At 42.8% G+C, this 24,474-nt stretch overlaps 1 long non-coding RNA gene across 1 annotated transcript; it reads left to right on the top strand.

Annotated features, from left to right (window-relative positions):
* Positions 1 to 3,597: 3,597 nt before the first annotated feature.
* Positions 3,598 to 17,408, top strand: LOC132830082 (uncharacterized). The gene is made up of 2 exons (XR_009646317.1): positions 3,598 to 3,803; positions 16,921 to 17,408. It is a non-coding gene; the product is annotated as an uncharacterized LOC132830082 (long non-coding RNA).
* Positions 17,409 to 24,474: the final 7,066 nt, after the last annotated feature.

The raw sequence follows: 24,474 nt of genomic DNA, 5'->3' as shown, positions 1-24,474 counted from the left end.
GGACTATAACCTGGTGTCGTGTGACTTCCAATTTTATCCACCCCAGTCCAACACTGGCACCTCCACACCCTGGTTGAAATAAAAAAGAGTTTCTAGGACAAAGTGAGAACTACAGATCCTGGTGAGTCAGAGTCAAACAGTGTGGCACTGGAAAAGCACAGCAGGTCAGGCAACATCCGAGGAGCAGGAGAGTCGACTATTCGAGCATAAGCCTTTCATCAGAAATTTGGAGGGTAAGGGTGCTGAGAGATAAATAGGTAGGTGAGGGTGGGGCTGAGGGGAAGATAGGTGGATGTAGGTAGGGGGTAATTGTGATAGGTCAGTAGGGAGGCTAGAGCAGATAGGTGGGAAGAAAGATGGACAGGCAGGACAGGTCAAGAGGGCAGTGATGAGTTGGAGGGTCAGATCTGGGATGAGGTGGGGGGGGGAGAAATGAGATTTGGAAACTAATGAATTTGATGTTAATGCCATGTGGGTTGGAGGGTCCCAAGGCGGAAGGTGAGGCATTCTTCCTCCAGTTGACAGATGGCTTAAATTTGGCAATGAAGGAGGCCCAGGCCTGGTATGTATTTGAGGGAGTGGGAGGGGGAGTTGAAGTGGCTGGTCACAGGGCAGTGGGGTTGATGGTATGTGTGGCCCAGAGATGTTCTTTGAAATGCTCTGCAAGTTGACATCCTGTCTCCCTTATGTAGAGGAGACCACATTGAGAGCAACGGATACACTAGATGAGGTGAGTGGATGTGCAGGAAAATCACTGCCAGATGTGAAAAGATCCTTTGGGGCCTTGGGCAGAGTGTGGGTGCAGGTTTTACACCTCGTGTAGTGGTAGGGAAAGGTGTCAGGGAGGGAGGTGGGTTGGTGAGATGTGGATCTAATGAGGGAGTTGTGGAGGGATTGGTCTCTGTGGGAACCAGATAGAAGTGAGCAGGGAAATACATCTCTAGTGAGGTCTGATTGTAGGTGGTGGAAATGGCAGAGGATAATGCACTGTATCTGGAGATTAGTAGGATGAAAGGTGAGGACTGGGAGTTCTATCCTTGTTGTGGTTGGAGGGGTCTGGTTCAAGAGTAGAAGTGTGGGAAGTGGAGAAGCTGCACTGGGGGGGCATTGTTGATCATGTGAGAAAGGAAATTATGGTCCTTGAAATAGGACGCCATCTGAGATATTCTGGAGTGAAATTGGTCCTCCTGGGAGCAGATATGGCAAAGGTGGAGGAATTGGGAGTAAGGGATTATGTTTTTACTTGGAGGGGGGATATTTGTGAGGAGGTGTAGTCAAAGTAGCTGTGGGAGTCAGTGGCTTTAAAATAAATATTTGTGTTGTTTCAGTCGCCAGAGATAGAGACAGAGAGGTCCAGGAAAGGGAGGAAGATCTCAGAGATGGTCCACTTGAACTTAAGGTCAGGGTGGAAGATGTTTGTGAAGTTGATGAGCTGTTCAACCTCTTTGTGGGAGCATGAGGTGGCTCTGATACAGTCATCAATGTAGCAGAAGAAAAGGTGGGGAATGGTGCCAGTGTACCTGCAGAAGATGGACTGTTCCATATATCCAACAAAGAGGCAGGCATGGCTGGGTCCATGCGGGTGCCCATGGCTACCACTTTGGTCTGAAGGAAGTGAGTAGATTTGAAGGAGAAGTTGTTGAGGGTGAGGACTAGTTCCGCCAATCAAATGAGTGTGTCGGTGGAGGGATACTGCTTGGGTTGGTGGAAGATGAAGAAATGGAGGGCTTGGAGGCCTTCACCATAGCAGATGGACGTGTATAGGGCATGGATGTCCATGGTGAAGATGAAGCATTGGGAGCCAGGGAAACTAACATCATGGAGGAAGTGGAGGGCGTGGATAGTATCCCAAATGTGTGCGGGGAATTCCATGATCAAGGCTGGGGGGGAACAGTGTTGAGATATGAGGAGATACGTTTGGTTGGGCAGGAGCAGGCGGAAACAATAGGGCAGTCAGGTTTGTGGATTTTGGATAAGAAGGAGAACCAGGCAGTGCAGCATTGCAGAACTGTGAGGTTGGAAGCTGTGTATGGGAAATCTCCTGAGATGATGAGGTTTTGGATGGTCTGGGAGATGATGGTTTGGTGATGGGAGATGGATGATGGTTTTGCACCTCCTAGATCATCCACAACCTCACCACCTCAGGGGATTTCCTATCCACAGCCTCCCACCTCATTGTTCCACAACCTTCACCTGCTCCTGCCCCAATGTACTCCTCATATCTTCACTAGTTTCCAAATCACCACTCCCCCCACCTCATCCAGAACCCAGCCCCTCAACCCTCTTGACCTGCCTTACCTGTCCACCTTCATTCCCACCTATCCATTCCACCCTCCCAACTAACCTACCACAATTAACCGCTCCACCTGCATCCACCTACCGCCTTCCCAGCTACCTTCCCCCAGGCCCACCCCCACCCCTTATTTATCTCGCAGCCCCTTTCCCTCTCCATATTCCTGATGAAACGCTAATGCCTGCAACATCACCTCTCCTGCTACTTGGACGCTGCCTGATCTAAAGTGCTTTTTTTTTCAATGTATACAAGAGTTTTCCAGCCTCTTCTGTTTTATTTTATATTTCCAGCATCACATTATTTGTTTTAAATTTTTTTTAGGGGCTTGACAAGGTAAATGTGGATAAGTTGTTTCCTTTTGAAAATGGGGTCTAGGACCATAGGCCATACTGTAATTGCAAAGTAAGGGGTCATTCATTTAAAACATTAGTTTCTGAATCTGTGGAATTCTTTACCAGAGAGGGCTGCCAAGACAGGGTCATTCAGAATGTTCAAGGCTGAGATAGATTTTTAATGAGAAAGGGAATCCAGGGATATGGGGGTATAGAAGGAAAGTGGAGTTGAGGATTGTCCAATTGGCCATGAGTCGGGATTAGAGAGGTGCTGGAAAAACACAGCAGGTCAGGCAGCATCCGAGGAGCAGGAAAATTGACATTTTGGGCAAAAGCCCTTCGTCAGGAATAGAGGCAGGATGCCTACAGAGTGGAGAGATAAATGAGAGGGGAGTGGGGTGGGGAGAAAGTAGCGTAGAGTAGGAGATGACCTGGAGGTTGCAGTGAGAGAGAGAGAGAGACTCACTGAGATTCTTGTAGAGAGAGGAGGAATGGGCTTATTGAAGGGTAGAATAGTCTTGATGCACTGAATGACCTACATCTGCTCCTACATTGCCTAATATGTCCCTTTAATCAGTTTCCTGTTACAAAAGTGACACTTCAGAGAAAAAAAGGTTATGGCTTTGGCTATAGAAGCAATTTGGAACAATTTAAGGCACTTTATAAAAGCTTTTATTTAAACCTCTTGACTTCTCTACACCTTTTGTAAAAAATGATCAAGCTATTGGTCGCCTGTCGTCAAAAGCCTGCTTTGGCCTGGTGATCAGTTTTGCCTGATTAGGTTTCCTGTGAACTCCCTTGGTAAGTTAAACAACGTGAAATGTGTAAATATACATTGTAGTAAAATATACCACATCTGCTACAACGCCAAGTGAGACCTGTTAGTGCACAAAAGTAAATTACTTTTTGTTTAGCAATGACAGCATTTCAGCAACGTTTTTTTTCAGACAGGAGATAAGGTTGTGGTAACTTCTCAGTTTTCTCCATTTCCTTTTTTCTAACGTTATTTGACTGGTTTCCGCTGAGCCGAGCTCAGAGGAGCAGATTCGCCACTGTCAGAGTTGTGAGTAACACTCAGTTCATCGGCGGCTCGTTTTGCCAGGACACCCAACTTTGTGACAATGAATAAGATCCTGATTTGCCTCCTCATCTGCATGGCGCTTCTTGTGGGCATACAGGTACAGACTCACTCTGTCGCTAAAACCCAACACGTAATATTATTTGACAAATGTATCTGTAACACAATCTGCTGGAGATTAAGTTTGTTCAGGGCATCAGGCAGCAACGATTTGATTTAGAAGCTGATAGTGTTTGATTTCGATGGAGATGAAGCATTACCCAGTTTAATTGTTGGATCCATGTAGTGATGGCAGTGAATGTAATTAATTAAATTCGGAGATACCAACTCAAGAACCATGAAATTTCCAACGTACTTTGGAAATGATGGGTCTAAGTCCCCACTTGCCACTCCTTGGAGCCTGTCTGGGTGGCTTTGCTCTCCCCAGAACAGATTTTTGTTTGCAGTTTTTCACAGAATCCCACCCGTGTGGAAGCACGCCATTCAGCCCATCGAATCCACAGCTACCACAGAGCATCTTACCCAGACCCACCTATAACCATGCATTTCCTACCGCTCAGCCACCCAGCCTGTACATCCCTGAACACAATGGGAGGGGACCAGAGCACCCGAGGAAACCCACATGGGCAGTCGCCCGAGGCTGGAATCGAACCCGGGTCCCTGGCGCGGGAGGGCAACATGCTAACCACTGAGCCACCACACCACCCTTTTCTCATGCTTGTTTCAGGAGGTGTGGGCATTTCTAGCAGTTCCAGCATTTGCCACCCATCCTTGATTGCCGAAATTGAATCGGGTGGCTTTCTGGGCCTTTTCAGAGGGCAGTTAAGAGTCACCCACAAATGTGGGGATCTTGTAAGCCAGCCTCACTTCTGTAAAAGACATTGATGGGGTTGGGTGGGGGCAGAGGTGCACCTAGAACCTCAGCAGTACACAGGGTTCCCAGCTGAGGCAGGTCTGCAGTGGAAGTACTTAGAGGCTTACATTTAAATAAAACATATAGAAGTGTGAAGTTGGCAAATCCTTGGACTGGAGGTAGAAGCCCTCTGCGTGGAACATTTGGGACATTTGTAGTACCTTCCCTCCCATTGTCAGGAGAGTTCCCCAGCAGCAGGACTGTCCTAAATCAGCTTCCCCCCTCAATACCTTGACCCCAATCACTTCCAAGTCTCTCACTATGGGGTTGGAGAGATTCAGCTTTCTTTCTAGCATGTCAGAGTATCCTTGCAACTTGTTCTTTTCAACAAGACAATTTCTAAGTGTACAAGAAAATGTAAGATGGAGGAATGTATTTAATGATGAGCAAAATTTACCATTAATCACTCTGTTGAAACTGAGGATTTTATATCTTTTAAAAAGGAAAGTCATGGGCATCTTAACCCCTCCCCAAGTTGCTGCTTCATCAGATTCACCTAATATTGGATGGGTTCATTCACTGTTCAGACCATGTTTAGCACAATGCATTTGAGAGCAATCTAAATGCAGCGAAAGAAAAGGAATTTATACTGGCAGTGGAGTAGGTTATGTGATTTATAATAGATTCAGATGAGTTTCTTTGAGATCAGCTCCTGTAATTATTTGAGATGCATGCCAAATTTCTGCAATCAGAAAACTGTCTTCAGACTGTTGGGAAACCACAGATTCTTGTCAAAGGTTTGATTAATTCTTGCTTAATCTTGCACTTGTTTTATTTCTCAAACATCTGCAGCTTGCTTCCTGCCCTCTTGGTCAGTTTTGCACTTTCTGGGTCTAAACGAGCAGTAAGGGAGATGTACATGCAAGTTAATTTCAGTGCGGTATTAAATGTATAATTTCATTCTCACATCACCATCTGGCGCTGATTCAGACAACTACCTTCACTAACAGCGCAATTTTCAGAATTTAACGCAAGATCCTGCCCCAATCACTCCCTGCTTTAAATTCTGATCAATTCTCAATGGTTGTCTTCAAAATGAGAGATGGAAAGGGACCTGATTTAATTTTAAACCTTGCTTATCAGCCACTGAATTCACTGCACTAAAGTAGGAGCATGGTTTGAAAGGAAAAGAAAACCAGTCAGTCATGGGGGAATATGCTGATTTAGAAAATTCCAGTGGAGTGATTCACTGTCTGATGTTTTGGATTTGCAGAATAATGTCATAACTCACTCCTTCAAACTGCACCAGAATTTAAAAAGATGATTTGTCTTCACAAAATGTCGCTAATGGGGTCTGAGTGTAACTTTGAGCAAGTAAATGAATTTTGATTGAACAAACATCTTGCCAGGAACATGGGCCGGTGGGAAGAGGGGGGAAGGGGTTTGCAAGATAACTGTGGGCCTCCTCTTGCTAGTCAATGCTACCCCGATATCTGCAAGTTTCTGCATTTATAAACTGACAGTATGCATCATAGAAGTTTACATAATACGAGCAAAAAATCTAATTAAAATAGGAGCCTGCTGTATCTCCACCTCTCTAGTATTCTCACCAACAATCTCACCTCCGAAACTCTCTCCTCCTGCTCATCTCCCCACCATCTCCACTGCCATTTCCCCAGTATCTTCGTTGTTTTCTCTCAGTACACTCACCACTCTTGCCTTCATCCTCTCACTTGCTCAGTTCCTATGTTCTCCCCATCATCTCCTACTCTCTTTCTCTCATCCTATCTTCTATCTCTGCTTTTTATCCCTGTCCCCTCCCTTGCCCACTCTGCTGTTCCTCTGCCTCATACTATCCTGACCCTCAGGCACTTGCCCGAAACGTCGATTCTCCTGCTCCTCGGATGCTGTTTGACCTGCTGTGCTTTTCTAGCACCACATTCTTGACTCTGATCTCCAGCATCTGCAGTCTCCACTTTCTCCTATCCTGACACTCTTGCCCACCTACCCCTCACATTGTTCCTGGTGTCTCCCTGGTCTTATGTCTCCACCCGTTTCCCATACCATTTTCTCTATTCTCTCCTCCATCTCCTTCTGACGTCTTCATTGTCCTTAGTCTCTTCCACCTTACTGTCTCATCTAATGAGACGCTTTCCTCTACCTTCTGTTGATTCTCTCACAAGTTCAGCCCCCCCATCTTCCTGTTAATCTCACTTGCCCCATCCCCTCCCACCTTGCCATCACGTCTACCATCTCTTATGTCACCCTGAGTTTTCACTGCCTCACATGCCCTATCAAATTAATTTTTAACTTGTGATCACTGTTTTGCAAACCTTTAATGGATGCATCCAAACTGATGATCTCCTCCATTCATCTATATGCTATTCTTCTGAAACTGTCATCCCTCTTTACAACCACTGCTATTTGAACTCTACCTTGAACTCTATCACAATCTACCTTCCCATTTTAATTTGCAGCCAAGTTATTTTACACTTGGCAATCTTCCTCATTGCTTTGAAACAACCTCCCATTGGTGTCTGGCTCTAACGCTCTTCTGCTACAAGTCCACCAGCACTTCCTCTATGAGATTTAATCCTACTTCTCGATAAGAAGTGCCACAGAAATGCAAGTTTATAACACTGCAGTTTCAAATTCAAAATGGTTTTGTGAAATCTTCTGTGGAAAGTGAGAGACCTGGATTACAACTACATGAAGAGTTGAATCTATCCTACCAGATTAAGGTTAACTGGGAAGCACTTGTGGACAATTACCCTTAGCTGGTGAAATCTACAGGAAGGGAAAACACTGATGGGAATTAGATGTGAGGTTAAAATGTTGAGTGGTTATAAGGTTAGGTTTGCAAGGGCCTTATGATAGTGGCCAAGGCATGAGAGAGGGATACATCTGGGCACGATACCCAGTGCCCAGGGCTCCAAGTGGCTGGCCAAGCACAAGTCAGGGTGTGGCAGAAGCTCTGGGAAAGAAAGAGTATTGGGGCCTGTTATTTCCCCTGAGGGAGGTTAAGATGAAGGACAATTAATGTGACAGGGGTTAAAGCACCTCACTTTTCCATCTGCTAACATTTATCATGTATTATGTCAGAGAAACAGAAGGTAATTTTTTATCTAAATGCAGAGAAACTTCAGCATACTTGGGTGCAGAGGGATCTGGGATGTCCTCGTGTATAAGTCACAGAAATCTAGTATACAGGTACAGCAGGTAATAGGAAGGCAAATGGAATATTGGCATTTATTGTTAAAAGGAACAAAGTATAAAAGTAGGGAGGTGTTGCTGCAACTGTACAAGGCATTAGTGAGGCCGCACCTGGAGTACTGTGTAAATTTTCAACCTCTCACTTGAGGACAGGTGAAGTTACACTGGAGGCAGTTCAGAGGAGGTTCACTGGATTGATATCAGAGGAGGGGTTTGTCTTTTGAAGAGAGATTTAGTAGTTTAGACCTTTGATCTCTGGAGCTTATAAGAATGGGAGGAGATGTAGTTCAGGTATAAAGGTTACTAAAGGGGACTGACAAAGTAGATGTAGCAAGGATGTTTCCTCATGTGAGGCAACCTAGAACAAGACATCATAGTTTTAGGGTAAGGGGTAGCAGATTTAAAACAGAGATCAGGAGAAATTATTTCTCCCAAAGGGTCATGAAGCTATGGAATTCACTCCCCCAGAGTGTGGTGGTTACTGGGACATGGAGTAAACTTAATGAGGATTTGGATAGATTTTTAATTAGTAACAGTTTGAAGGGTTATGGAGAACGGGCAGAAAAGTGGAATTGAGGCTGATATGAGATCAGCCATGATAGTATTAAACAGCATGGGTTGAATTACCTATTCCTGCTCTTAGTTCTCATGTTTTTATGTTCTAACATGCATAACATTAACACAAATTGCACAGACAAGATCTGATCAATTAACCACTGTAATTTAAAGTTTAATATTCATCCAAAGGTTGCATATTTTACTTGTTTTACATTATACACTGAATATAAGTCCAGCTACATATTTATTGTTTATCCAAATTCAGTATTTAAAATCAAAGCTGGTTCAGTTTTTTAAATTTATGTTTGAGTTATTTTTGAGAGTGAGTGTATCATATTTTCTAATAGGAAATGGAGCAAGATAGACTTTTACTTCACTGCTTCAGACTCTTTGCTATATCTTACTTAGTGATAAGGAGGGCTCTGTGGTGTTTTAGAGTAACTACCACAAATAGTCATATTTGCACTGTAGAGCTGACTAATTAGAAACTGGAATGCACTGGATGAACAGGTAGTGAAAGCATACTCCACTGGAATGTGTGGGGGTTGGACTGAATAAACTGTACAAATTTAGTGAAAATCATAATCAATAATATAATCAGCAATTTTAATATTTATCCACATAGAATTTATTTTGCAAATGGGTGCTTTGGACTTCTTTCCTTGGCAGCTTGCAAATTTTGTCCTTGATCATTTTATACAGCTTGGGAAATCATGAGTTGAGATAAAATGTGCCCATCATTCAGCACCGGTCTAGGTGCCACATTTCTTAGCGTCATTCAGATGCAGGACAATGTTTGATGAAGGGTAAAAAGAGATGATAAATTCTTGCTAATCTTTTCTGGAGACAGAACTTCCCAAGTAATTGCAACTGCTCTCTGACTAGCCATGGGATAATGGAAGTTCATATAGACAAAGCAGAAGTAAACCAATACAAACAAAGAAACTAGGAACATGAGTAGGCCATTTGACCCTGTGAACCTGCTCAGGTATTCATTATGACTATGGCTGATCATCCTACTCATCAGGAAAAAGTGAGGACTGCAGATGCTGGGGATCAGAGTAGAGTGTGGTGCTGGAAAAGCACAGCAGGTCAAGCAGCATCTGAGGAGCAGGAGAATTGATGTTTTGGGCAAGAGCCTTTCATCAGGAATATGCTTTTCCAGCACCACACTCTCGACATCCTACTCAATACCCTGTCCCCACCTTTACCCTGGACCATTTAATACTGCACCAGCTCTTGCAAAAGTGCTGTTCACTTGGTCCCACCTTCCTGCTCTTACCACTGAGTTAGTAATTTCTTTTCATTCAAGCACTTTTTCAATTCCCATTTGAATTCAATTTGCTTTCACTGCCACTTAATGTAGTGCATTCCAGTTTGCACCAAATTTGTGTTGGCAAACAAATTTAATTTTGTCTTTTATTTGCTGATTGCCCAAGTCCTGTGGTACCACCATGAGTCCATTGGTACCACCATGAGTCCACTGATACCACCAGTGCATTCCAGTTTCTAATTAGCCAGCTCTACAGTGCAAATATGACTTTACCTCTGTCAAATCCCTTCTCAATCGATACATTTTCAAACATTAAGGAGATTGAAAGCATGAGAAGTGGTATTCCTCAATGAGCAGACTCAGTGAGCCATGCCCCCTATTCCTGATGTCATTTCTGATTTTCCAAATCTTCCCTGCTCCAAGGAGAATAAGTTAATTTCTTTCCAGTTTCTCCCATTCCTGGTAGCATTCTATTCACACCATCTCTAAAAGTACAGTTTTTGGCAAGTCATTACAGGAAGATTTAAAACCAATACTATTGGTGGAATATTGATTTGATGGAGGAGTGAGTCTCAATGAGTAAGGGTTTCAGGTTCACCCCAGTTTTAATCAGAGGTCAGGTTGAGCCATCCTGTCTGTCATTGTACCACTTTGCCCTATAAAATGAGTAGCCATGTGTCAAGTCCGATATTGCTAATATATCACTAGTGGTCCTATCATTACCCTATCATTCTCCCAGAAGCTTAACACTACAAGGACCCATCATTCAGGACACAAGCATTAAATCAGCAGTAAGCTGCAAATCAAAGTCCTTGTTTCCTGGGAATCAATTTGTGCTGCATCACGAAGTATTTCGCAAACACCTAATTACCTGCTTAGTTACTTATCTGGTTGCTGTTTGTGGGATGTCCCTGCTTCATTTGGCTGCATTGGCCACTAATCCCTGCTTCTGTGATTTTCTTCAACCTCCCAGGAATTCGGTGCTCCTCAAACTCCACCCTCTCACACGCCACTGATGTTCCTCACTCCACATTTTTTGGCAGTAACTTCAGCTACCTCAGCCCTTATCACTAGAATTTTCTCTTCTAAACCTCTGCATCTGTTTTTTCTTCAAGACATTTCTTAAAACTGATCAGAGATTTCAGAGTAGTACAGATTACACAAGATATGCCACTGGGACAAGTCTTAATAATATGTTTATATTTTATACAGCTCTTTCAAATGTACTCCAACACCCATGGTGCATCACTGGCATGCTGTCAAGATTATTAGTTAAAATTTGACACTAAATCACTAGGGATAAAGTAACATTGGTGACCCAAAGCTTGCTAAAAGGTGGAACGAGTTAAGGAGGAGAGATTTGGAGATGTACAGGTCAAGATAGCTGAAAGCATGGCTGACAGTGTACAAATGGCCAAATTTGGAGGAAGGATGACTTCTCAGGATAACAGGGCTGGAGGTATTTCAAGGTTAGGGAAAGAGGCAAGGCATGGATGGATCTGAAATCATGGATAAGAGTTCTAAAAATAAAGTGGTACTCAGTTAGAAAACAGTATAGATTGGTGAGCACAAGGGTGAGTCAAGATTTCAGAGATTTTGGCTGTGCTGAAGATTGTGGATTCTCCTGTTCCTTGGATGCTGCCTGACCTGCTGCACTTTTCCAGCAACACATTTTCAGCTCTGTTCTCCAGCATCTGCAGTCCTCACTTTCCCATAGGAAAGGCTAGCCAGGAGAATGTTATAATACAATGATCAATGATCAAAATTCTTTCAACTCCAAGATATTCAACATTTTCAAACTGCAATGCCTTTAGGAAGGAAAACTGAACACAACAGTAAAAGCGAGACAATGATTGAGTGCTGCCAGCCTTTCCCCTTGTGCATGTGTTTAAGTAACTGTATAGGGCAGCTTCCAGTGACCATGGCACCAGAATTTAGGATGGATAGAATGAAATAAAACACAACAAAAAAAAAGTTAGCTGAGGAACGAGATCCAACAAGGTCTATTTATTATTAAATATATGCAGAATTTTTAATTGCAAAAAGATACTTTATTCATCAAAAAAATCTTTATGTAATGCACAGTTACTAAAGCAGTTTAGATCTGTATAGACTTTGCAAAGAGAAAGCTAAAATGGGTTTGACTTTGTAAATAGTTGGAACAATCCAAAAGCTTTCTTATTTAAGCAATGTATTACTTACATGAATTGGAGGCTTTGGGAGGGGCCAATAACTAAACAGACCCCCCCCTGTTGTACTTTGGCAGAAAAACTTTAGAGGTGGTGGTCTTTTTCCACTGTGCCTTGGCAGCAGCTGCCCCAGGCTTCAGTGCGTCCCTCAGCACATAGTCTTGGACCTTGGAATGTGCCAGTCTATAACACTTAGTCAAGATCAACATCTTTGTTTTTATTTTATTTCAAAATATACTTTATTCATAAAAATATTTAATACAGTTCAGTTCTGTACAGTAGCATATCAAGGAAACAAAAAAAAGTGTCTAACTCTACCCAAATAACCAAAAACATCTCATGTTTGAACCAGATTATATCTACATATATTTGAGGCATGAGGATGATCTAATAACTGAGCGAACCACCTTTTTAAGTTCAGCAGAAAGACCTCAGAAAGAGGGTCCACTTCCTGTCCACAAACTTTACAGTCTGAAACAAATGTTAGTTACAATCAAAAACCTCAAGGAAACATGCCGGCTTTTCTATTAGGTTTAGATTAGATTAGACTTTAGATTAGATTAGACTTACAGTGTGGAAACAGGCCCTTCGGCCCAACAAGTCCACACCGACCCGCCGAAGCGAAACCCACCCATACCCCTACATTTATCCCTTACCTAACACTACGGGCAATTTAGCATGCCCAATTCACCTGACCCGCACATCTTTGGACTGTGGGAGGAAACCGGAGCACCCGGAGGAAACCCACGCAGACACGGGGAGAACGTGCAAACTCCACACAGTCAGTCACCTGAGTCGGGAATTGAACCCGGGTCTCAGGTGCTGTGAGGCAGCAGTGCTAACCACTGTGCCACCGTGCCGCCCACTTGGTTTATTGATGAACCAAGTAAATAATGTTGAACACCCAAAAAAATTGCACACACAACCAAGTACACTCACTTATTCTGCACACATATAATTATTTTTTGGCTGATTAAAGGTGAGGAAATAATATCATGAGAGGGCAGGTATCCCTCATTAAGAGTTCTTAACCAGCGCAGGTTTAAAATGGCTGTAAGACAGGAATCCAACTAAAAAGGTATTAGAAGAGTTCACTGTCAAGTTAAATAAGTTACTTCAGTAGCAGATGAGCTGAAGCTTTGACTATGTTTGAACAGTGTTTCAGGTTGTAAATTCTATGTAATTCTATAAGTGGGCTGTTAATCACAGAGAAGAACAAGTAGTTTCATTAGAAGTGGAATTGTACCCAGTAGCTGGACTTATCTGTGCTTGACAGATGTCTTCTGTTGCTGACCCTGACTGAGATCAGACCCCTCTGCACAGACTAAGAGATAGAACTATGTTTTCTCTGGTTTGGGTGCCACAGTGCTCAGAAAGATTGTTTGAGAAAGGAGTTGTCTGCTGATTGGATGACAAATGACTCTGATAGGTAGAGGTGTTGCCATGGGGAATGTACCACTTAATGAGAATGGATAGTTAACTGCTGACCTTTGCTTAAAATTTAGATCAGGAAAATTGACTCTGATGGTCAAGACGTTGCCTTGAGAAAGGAACTAGAGAATGGCTGTCATCTACTGTGTTGAGTTGAAACAAGCACAGTCTGTACATATCGTGTCTGCATAGAACAGGTAGCTGTTTATTAATATATAGAGCTTCCAGTACATGCAAGTACACCACCCTATGAGTCTGACAGACAATTCTAAATTGGTTGGGTGTTGTTCTTTTTGTATCCATGGGCTAGTCAAATTGGGTCAGTACTTCTGTTGTTGCAAACAACTGAGAAAGTATGCTGTTAGATATCTTAAAAGGCCACATCCTGTACCCAAATCCTCCATTGAAATGGAGCAGTTAAGTGAGGTTACTTTCTGTGAAGTCCTATTTGAAAAATTGGATAGTGGGTCCTTGACTACCATCTCCCACAAATCTGTCTATTCCACATGCTAGAAGGTTGGCTTTTTTAGGAATCTCCTAAATAGGGCCCAAGCCATTTGTTCACCATGCAAGCTTGATGCTGAAATATGTTGCAATTAAGCCATTCTGCAGTTTATTAGCAACTCTGATCAGCTCATTTTTCACTGTATATTGTGCAAAATCTATGAAATGGCCTGGGGTGATCACCTTTGGTCCTGAAAAGTGCCCATTCTATCTCAGATAGAAAGTTTGAGGAATAAGTGAAGCCAGCTGATTCACGTTGTTACAATGCACAAGTGGTGTTCAGCACTAATAGGATGCTACTGTCAAGCCAAAAGGATATTTTGCTTATTGTACAAATGAGTGAAGTTGCATGTGAATTTTAATGCAGGCGTGAATGTATGTAGGCTTTATATCCAATGGCTGGCAGATTGAATCGAACAAAGAAACATGGAAAATAGAAGCAATAGAAGCAAATTCAGCCCATTGAGCTTACTTTGCCATTCAATTTGATCATGGCTAGACCTCCATTTCAATGTCATACTTCCATTACCCTTTGTTGCTTTCACTATTTAGAATATCTGTTTCTCGACTAACTAGGACTGAGGTGAGAAATTTCTTCCCTCAAAGCGTGGTGACTGGTCTTCACTGCCTTATGTGGTAGTGAATTTCACAGGGTGACAGCTCTGAGTGAAAAAAATTCTCGTCTCACTCCTAATTGGTCTACTCTTTATCCTGAGACAGTCCACCCTTATTTTAGAGCAAGGCAGAAGATCATCCTGCATTTAATCTGTCCAGCCCTGTAAGGATTTATCATGTTTCAGTGGGGACCCCTCTCATTCTTCCAAGCTCCAGTGAATAAAGATACAGCCAACCCAGTCCCTACTGGTAAGGCAAACCTTCCATCCCAGAAATCAGTCTTGTGAATCTATGCTACACTCCCTCTATGGCAAGTCAGTCTTATATAGGGAGATTTAAGCTGTACTTACCATTCCAGATGTGATTTCACCAAGGCTCTGTGCAGCTGCAGCAAGATATCCTAACTCATGTACTTAATCCCCTTGCAATGAAGGCTAACACACTGACAACTTGTGCCTGGAAACACGTCCCACAAACTTGCAAGTGATATCAAATAACAGCTCAGAAGCAAACTTCCATTGAGCAATCACATTAGTTTATTGCACTAAATACAACTAACAAACAAAATATCTTTGCATAAACTATTCTTGTGTCTGTATGTGATAATAGCTACCTGTCCTCAGGCTGATCAGGCCTAGTACAAGGGTACTTCTTCTCAAAGTCTCAACCTAGGGCTGTCTTTTGGAAAGTTATCTGTTGTCTCCCCACACCCTCCCTCCCTCTCTCTCCCTCCTTAATCAGACCATATATCTTAGAAAGCAAGCTTTGATTTCATCACATGTCCCATGCCTCTGGGTTAGGGTGTAACCCTGCAACCAACTGCTTCACTTGTCATCTCTGTTGTTTTGGAGCCTACACCACAGATAGGTCAGATCCAGTTGCACACCTAAAATCTTTCTTCCTGTTTATTGTCTAACCAATGCATCTCACTTTGTTGGTGACGGCGCTGTGAACATTTGAAGTGGATCCCCTGTACCATTACACTTTGCTATTAATTTAGACAAATCCAGTAACTGGGTGACCGAATAAGGAGTATTGTATGGGACTGACAATCACTTGATGGAGTGGCGCTCTGAAAGCTAGTGCTTCCAATTAAACCTTTTGGACTATAACGTGGTGTTGTGTGATTTTTAACTTTGTACACCCCAGTCCAAATCATGATCTGTTCCTGCTGTCCTTGTTACCCTTTGAGTTGTAAAGTAGGGCATTAGCATAGCTGCAGCCATCAGTCTGGGTTCTAGAGAGGGTTTGTCCCATTATCACAGTGTCCATACCTGTATGCCTCCCTGCCAAACTATCCCATCCAGCTCCCACTAAGAACTTGCATTGTTGTATACTATTGCAACTCATAACGTGAATACTTCTTCCCTAGGTGGACAGCTGCACTCTTAACTATTTCTTTCTGACATTTAGTATTGGCTTGTTTATCAGTTTACTGTCCTTTTCTCAACACAGTTAAGTCTGCCTTTAAATTGGTGCACATTTTGTCAGGTACAACTCAGATCATCTGTTAACCTCTGCACTTTCTTCTCAGCCTGACTCCAGTTGTTCTAAACCTTTACAGTGAGAGTCTGGAAGTTCGCTATATGCTGAACCATACTGATTCACTCCAGCAGCTGCAGCTCACTGTTTACTCTTTTCTCCGCCTCTCAATTTCTGATTTGCTTCTTCTGATTTATTTTTTCGCCTCTTCCAATTGTCTCTCTCCAAGTAGCAGGTGAACATTGCAGTTAGTCCACTCAACCCCTTTTTAGATTTGTAGATGGCTTTTTACCCTGCCTTTTCCCCCTACCTGTTTAACCCTGCCTGTTTTTTTTACCCTGCTGAAAATGTGTTGCTTGTTAAAGCGCAGATGAAGGGCTCTGGCCCGAAACGTCGAATTTCCTGCTCCTTGGATGCTGCCCTACCTGCTGCGCTTTAACCAGCAACACATTTTCAGCTCTGATCTCCAGCATCTGCAGACCTCACTTTTTACTCTTTTTTTTACCCTGCCTGTTAACCCTGCCTGTTAACCTTGCCTGTTAACCCTGCCTGTTAACCCTGCCTGTTAACCCTGCTGCTTCAGAGCTGCTGCCCACACCTGCCTCTTGTGGATTTCTCTGGATCTGAAAAACTCGGACCTTTACATCAACATGGCCACCTATAATCCACATATGCACGCGGTACTGTACCCATTCTGGTTTTGAATTTGTAGCCATTTCTCTTAACTTGTTACTTGATATCGTTTACTCGTCTGTTATATTTGAGTTTGAACTCAACTGAACTGCTTTAACCAGACACATCACAGTTGACTCCTGGCTGATTCACCAATTCTGTTGGCCTGCGCCCTGCAGAATGTCTCATGTGCTAGCCAGTGATATAGAGTAATAACCCTGGAAAAGAAATTTTCCTTTGAACAATCATATTACTTAGTTGTGCTAAAAGCAACTTACTAATAAAATACTGCATTTAAGTAAACTATTTTCGTGTGTGTATGCAAAATTACCTATCTGTTCTCAGGTTGAATAGTTGGTTCAAATACTGACCTGAATTGAACTCAGTCGCTCACTTTTAAAACCTCTCAACATTTTGTTTTCTATAGAGCCAAACACCGCAAATGTCGAATACAACAAAAAGCGAAGCTGCTGGGTTTACCTCAGTCACTGTCAAGCTGCTGGTTTTGTCGTTTCTCCCAGTCTTCCTGCAGAGAGTACTCTCCTAACCGAATAACACAGAGGCAGCTCCATCAGCCCTCTCACTCAGCACGGAGACCATTCTGCACAGCCAACATTCATCTTCAGATTCACTCTCAACGTCCATCACTAACTGAGCCTGATGCTGCCTCCTCAGTCAGTTGATTGAGGCATGCTCATCTACCAGTTATCTCTCTCCACCCTTGATTTCTACTAGCCTTTTTACTCTGATCTGCCAAGTAATTGGAATGGAGAAATATACAGTGTAAAGTTAAATCAATAAGTAAACCAAAAGCATCAATGTTCACTCTAATGTGGCTGAATATCATTCTGCTATTCATGGCATGTGTTGACATTTAAAGTGACTTTTTTTAACAATAAACAAACAATCTTGGTATACTGTCAGTGTGGATGTCTTGCTTTTGGTTGCAATTTCTGTGTCTGTGCCTGCATGATCTGGCTCACTGGAGAGGTAGTGGTGTCTTGATTAATGTCAGAGGCACAGAATAATGCTCTGGGGACATGGGTTCAAATCCTGCATAGCAGCCAACGGTGATTAAAAATCATTTGTAAATCTGGAATTGAAAGCTAGTCCCAGTAATGATGATAGAAATGATCATTGATTACTGTTAAAGACTACGTCGCTTCACTAATATCCTTTAGGGAAGGAAATCTTCTGTCCTTGCCTGGCCAGTGACACCAAATCCACAGCAATGTAAAAGCAAAATGCTGTGGCTATCATAAATAGAATATGCAAGCGAAACTCAATAGGTCTAGCAGCTTCTGTGGAGAGAGAATGTTTTGGGTCTGGTCTGACTTCAGAATTTTGAAAGAAGCGATATGTTGGACTCAAAATGATAACTCTGCTCCTCTTTCCACAGATACTGTCAGATCTGCTGAGTTTCACAAGCATTTTCTGCTTTTATTCCAATGTGTTTAACTCTTAGCTATCCTTGGAAATGCTCTAACAGGCCAATCAGACTAAGAGCAATTAAGTTTTGGAAACCATGCCACTTTTCTTTAAAAAAAAAGCTACAACTTTTACAGATTTATTGATCATTCATTTACACAAACCATAGTTTTACGGAGGTTGTGATCACTTTTCTGACTACTGAAGGTGTACTTAAACTTAATAATTTGACCTGAAAATGTGTTGCTGGTTAAAGCACAGCAGGTTAGGCAGCATCCAAGGAAAAGGAAATTCGATGTTTCAGGCCAGAGCCCTTCATCAGGAATGAGGAGAATGTGCCAGGCAGGCTAAGATAAAAGGTAGGGAGGAGGGACTTGGGGGAGGGGCGATGGAGATGTGATAGTTGGAAGGAGGTCAAGGTGAGGGTGATAGGTTGGAGTGGGGTGGGGGCGGAGAGGTCAGGAAGAAGATTGCAGGTTAGGAGGGCGGTGCTGAGTTGAGGGAACCGACTGAGACAAGGTGGGGGGAGGGGAAATGAGGAAACTGGAGAAATCTGTGTTCATTCCTTGTGGTCTCAGTCGGTTCCCTTAACTCAGCACATTTCCCCTCCCCCCACCTTGTCTCAGTCGGTTCCCTCAACTCAGCACCGCCCTCCTAACCTGCAATCTTCTTCCTGACCTCTCTGCTCCCACCCCACTCCAACCTATCACCCTCACCTTGACCACCTCCCACCTATCACATCTCCATCACCCCTCCCCCAAGTCCCTCCTCCCTACCTTTTATCTTAGCCTGCCTGGCACATTCTCCTCATTCCTGATGAAGGGCTCTGGCCCGAAACGTCGAATTTCCTGTTCCTTGGATGCTGCCTAACCTGCTGTGCTTTAACCAGCAACACATTTTCAGCTCTGATCTCCAGCATCTGCAGACCTCACTTTTTACTTAATAATTTGACCCTCTGATCATTCATCAGGTACAGGTGGGGTCATGTTACTAAGTGATCAGAGAGCAAGTTCTCCATTTTGAACTTCTATTTCCTAACAGGGGGTTGTGGGGAGTGAGGGGCCAATATATAATCAGGATTGAAGAATCCAACCTCCTTCCAGATCTTCTTACAAAACTCAATCCATCAACAGGGCTCCCAAAAAAAAGTCATGGAGGTTCAACACACTTTTAAAACTACCACAACATTGACACCTATCAGCCAATGATAACAGTAGCTAAGATGGGATGATGGTTAACTGAGACCCAATACTGTCTAGGGGGTTTGCGTTGAGATGGTTAGGCTCCATGAGGCACACAGTGTGCATCCCATATGGTCATGGTGCTAAAACACAGGACCTATTGGACATGTTGTGGGAGTCCTGCTCTGTCTGGAGCTGATGTTATGAGTTTGCAGCAGTAGGACCCAGGCTGGAGGTGAGTTCAGGCCCAACAAAGTACCAATGATCAGCACCTTTATTACTTCTCTTGTGCCAGGAAACACAGGAGAGATTCCCCTTCTTAAGAGAGGTCTGAACAGGGAGATGTCACGATTAACCCAAATCTCAATTTCCTCTCCTAACGTACCGCACAACCAGTGAAGTGCTTTTTATTAAATAATCTCTTATAATATAGGAAATCCATTTTGTGGATATCAGGGTACCCAGTACGGCACTGGAGCAGTTGTTTCAGTGATGTCATTGAGAGGTAAATATTCTTCAGAATGCTAGGGAGAAGTCTCCTCTTCCAAATTATGCAATGGGACCTCACCAGCAATTTCGATTCTCATTTGACGGTGTCAGTCCCAACAGTACAGCACTGGGAAAGACAGTCTAAACTGTATGCTGTGCCTCGATTGGATCTTTAAACCAAAGCCTTCTGACTCAAAAGTAAAAGTGCCAGAATTCAGCGACAACTGATGCCCAAAATGGTAGAAGAAAAATGCTAACAGGAAATCAGTTCTTGAAGTCAGGAAATGTAGGCAGGTGCAAGGTTTTTGTTATACATGTTGCACAGCTCACTGTGATATGTGCATAGTTCAAGGTGACGTGAGGGGTAAAGCAATGGCAGGATCTCTATCAGGATGTGGCCTCACTTACTGACTGATGATGGATTGCCAAAAGTATGTAAACGTTCCACAGACCAAGGGAAATGTTCTGTATTCAATTCACACAGCGTTCCTGGGGAAGTTGCTAGCTGTATTGATGCACTGCTCACCTTGTGATTCAGACACCAAAACAAACAGCCGCTTTTTGCTGACATACAGAATTAGTCAGCTCTGAAAAAAATGTCTTAAAAAATACTTGCATGGTTTTTTAACCACACGATTTGGGAAGAGGGACCAGAAACATAGAGCTTTGAATAGGAAGCAATTCACATTTACAGTTTAATATGTCATCACCAAGTGATCACATTTCAGTCTGTGGATCTTTCAACTCTCTTGCAACACTTTCTTAAGCTCCTGCCAGATGGCTTTAGAACTTAATTGCATGTCACATCTGCCTTCAACGGACTCACTCCTTACACTGTTATAACTCTTGTTATAGGTTACCCTTGTAGAAGTCACTTTTGTAACCTTAGCATCAGAATTCCTCACAACTTCACATAATTGTTTCTCAATGTGAATCGGAAATTCCTTCTTTAACTGTCAGGGTTAAAGGTGTGTTGGCACTCATGGAGAGGTTTATATTGAGGTAACAAGGTGAGGATATATATAATCATGCGAATGGGGGTGGAATCAGGCAAATTTCCTTCAGTCATGTGTTATAAAGCTCTAATGGAGAAGCTGTGGTGAAATGGATACTGTCCCTACCTCTGACCCAAACGCCTTGTGTTTAAGACATGAAGTCCAAAGAACGTGCAAATGTAATGCAGCCAAACAGAATGAATTCAATTTATAAACCTTACCAACATGCAACATGCAAAGGTTAGAACAAACAGCCCTACCACAAATTCAACCCAAACTCTGGGTCAGATATGTCGTAGTCGAAATAACATGCAACGATGGCAGGTGTCAAGAACAAGAGAGGTTCTGCATAGATTATTTAATGGAAAGGAAGTTGGAACGTTTACCATCACAATCAGTTGCTGAAAACTGCAATATGTATGTAGAAATGCACACTGACACAATAACCCATCCTGTCTGACTTCAGGAAGGTTCCTTCTGAGTGATACATTTGTGGGTGAATCAGAGCATTTGTGAACAAGTTTCCCACTTGAGCTTGAGCTCAACTTCCAACCTTATACCCATTCCATCACCATTTACTTTGCAACATCACTTGGCTCTGCCCTGACTCAAAAGATTATAGATCATAGAATCCCTATCGTAAGGAAGCAGGCCAGCTAACCCATTAAGTCCACATCGATCCTCCTTAGAACATCTTGCTCAAGTACCCTATCCCTGTAACCCTGCATTTTCCATGGCTAATCCACTTAGCCTACAGATCTTTGCGCTGTGGGAGGAAACCGGAGCACCCAGAGAAAACCCACACAAACATGGAGAGAATATGTAAATTCCACACAGAAATCACAAGGCTGGAATTGAACCTGGGCCCCTGGTGCTGTGAGGCAGCAGTGTGAACCACTGAGCCAACATATACCATGCAGATCTTCTGTTGAAAATCTCATCCAAGCCTTTGTTACCTACACTCCTCACTATTCCAAACATATTCCTGTCCAGGCTCCCATGCTTGATACTTCGCAAACACAACACATCCAAACTACTGCAACCTCAATCTGAACTGGAACCAAGTCTCATTTAACATTTGTAATACCTCAATTTAAAAATCTTTACTTCTGCATCTCTTAAGGATTTCTGCATATGTCCTCCATTTCCGGCAGTTCAGGTATCCCAGTTTTCAGCATTTTCCCACTGATGTCAAGCTTATTCATGAAGATCTGGAATTCCTTCCATGAATTCCACCCCTCTCTCAACTTCTTAAAATTTCTTTGCCCAAGCTGTTTGTCACCTGTCTGTACATTTTTGTTTCTAGATCACTGTCAAGTCTTATTTGACCATTTTTTCTTTGAAAAGCCTTGAAACATTTTTCTATGTTAAAGGTACGACATAAATCCAAGTTCATAGGGATGTACAGCACAGAAACAGACTCTTCGGTCCAAATTGTCCATGCCAACCAGATATCCCAAACCACCTGCCACCACCCAGCCCATATCCCTCTAAACCCTTCCTATTCATATTCCCATCCAGATGCCTTTTAAATGTTGCAATTGTACTAGCCTCCACCACTTCCTCTGGCAGCTCATTCCACACCCGTACCACCCTCTGTGGGAAGAAGTTGCCCCTTAGGTCTCTTTTACATCTTTCCCTTCTCATCTTAAACTTATGCCCTCTAGTTCTGGATTCCCGGACCCCAGAGAAACAACTTTGTCTATTTAGCCTATCCATGCCCCTCATGATTTTATAAACTTTATTAAGGTCACCCTCAGCCTCTGACTCTCTAAGGAAAACAGCCCCAGGCTATTCAACCTCTCCCCATAGCTCAAATCCAGCAACCCTGGCAACATCCTTGTAAATCTTTTCTGAATAGTTCGAGTTTCAAAACATCCTTCTGATAGGAAGGAGACGAGAATTGCATGCAATATTCCAAAAGTGGCCTAACTAATTTCCTGTACAGCTGCAACATGACCTCCCATCTCCTGTACTCAATACTCTGACCAATAAAGAAAAGCATACCAAACGCCTTCTTCACTATCCTATCCACCTGTGACTCCACTTCCAAGGACATATGAACCCGCACTCCAAGATCTTTATTCAACAACATTCCCCAGGACCTTACCATTAGGTGCATAAGTCCTGCTAAGATTTGCTTTCCCAAAAGGGAGCACCTCGTATTTATCGAAATTAAACTCCATCTGCCACTTCTCAGCCCATTGGCCCAGCTGATCAAGATCCTGTTGTAATCTGAGGTAACCCTCTTCGCTGTCCACTACAACTCTAATTTTGGTATCATCAGCAAACTTACTAACTGTACCTCTTATGCTCACATCCAAATCATTTACATAAATGAATGAAAAGTAATGGACCCAGTCTGAAAAACAACCCTCCACCATCACTCTCTGCCTTCTACCTTTGCACCAGTTCTGTATCCAAATGGCTAGTTCTCCCTGTGTTCCATGAGATCTAACCTTGCTAACCAGTCTCCCATGGGGAACCCTATTGAACACCTTACTGATGTCCATATAGATCTGCTCTGCCCTCAATCATCTTTGTTACTTCTTCAAAAAATGCACTCAAGTTTGAGAGACATGATTTCCCACAAACAAAGCCATGTCGACTATCCCTAATCAATCCTTGCTTTTCCAAATACATGTACATCCTGTCCCTCAGAATTCCCTCCAACAATCTGCCCACCACCGACATCATGCTCACCGGTCTATAGTTCCCTGGCTTGTCCTTACCACCTTTCTCAAATAGTGATACCACGTTAGCCAACCTCCTGTCTTCTGACACCTCAGCTGTGACCATTGATGATACAAATATCTCAGCAAGGGGACCAGCAATCTATTCCCTAGCTTCCCACAGAATTCTATGATACACCTGATCAGGTTTTGGGTATTTATCCATTTCAAGACATCCAGCACTTTCTCCTCTATAATATGGACATTTTTCAAGATGTCACCATCTATTTCCCTACATCCTATATCTTCCATGTCCTTTTTCACAGTAAACACTGATACAAAGTACTCGTTTAATAACTCCCCATCTCCTGTGGCTCCACAGAAAGGCTGCCTTGCTGATCTTTTTGAGGGGCACAATTCTCTCCCTAGTTACCCTTTTGTCCTTAATGTATTTGTAAAAACCTTTTGGATTCTCCTTAACTCTATTTGCAAAGCTATCTCATGTCCCCTTTTTGCCCTCACTCATTCTCAGCTGTCTATACCCGACATATGCTTCCTCCTTTTTCTTAACCAAACACTCAATTTCTTTAATCATCCAGCATTCCCTACACCTACCTGCCTTTCCTTTCACCCTCACAGGAATATACACTCTCTGGGCTCTCGTTGACTCATTTCTGAAGGCTTCCCATTTTCCAGCCATCCCTTTATCTACGAACATCTGCCCCGATCAGTTTTTTCACATTCTTACCTAATATTGTCAAAATTAGCCTTCCTCCAATTTAGAATTTCAACTTTTAGATCCAGTCTATTCTTTTCTATCACTATTTAAAAACTAATAGAATTATGACCGCTGACCTCAAAGTGCTCTCCCGCTGACACCTCTGTCACCTGCTCTGCCTGATTTCCCAAGAGTAGGTCAGATTTTGCATCTTCTCTCAAAGGTACATCCACATATTGAAGCAGAAAATTTTCTTGTAAACACAAATTCCTCTCCATCTCAACCCTTAACACTATGACAGTCCCAGTCTATGTTTGAAAAGTTAAAATCCTCCACCATAACCACCCTATTATTCTGACAGATAACTGAAATCTCCTTACAAATTTCCCTCTGACTATTAGGGGGTCTATAATACAATCCGAATAAGGTGATCATCCTTTTCTTATTTCTCAGTACATCCAAATAACTTCCCTGGATGTATTTCCAGGAATATCCTCC

Source organism: Hemiscyllium ocellatum, chromosome 30 (assembly GCF_020745735.1).
Source record: "Hemiscyllium ocellatum isolate sHemOce1 chromosome 30, sHemOce1.pat.X.cur, whole genome shotgun sequence".
Lineage (NCBI taxonomy): Eukaryota > Metazoa > Chordata > Chondrichthyes > Orectolobiformes > Hemiscylliidae > Hemiscyllium > Hemiscyllium ocellatum.
Note: the sequence above shows the minus strand (reverse complement) of the source record. Positions and strands in the feature narration are given on the sequence as shown.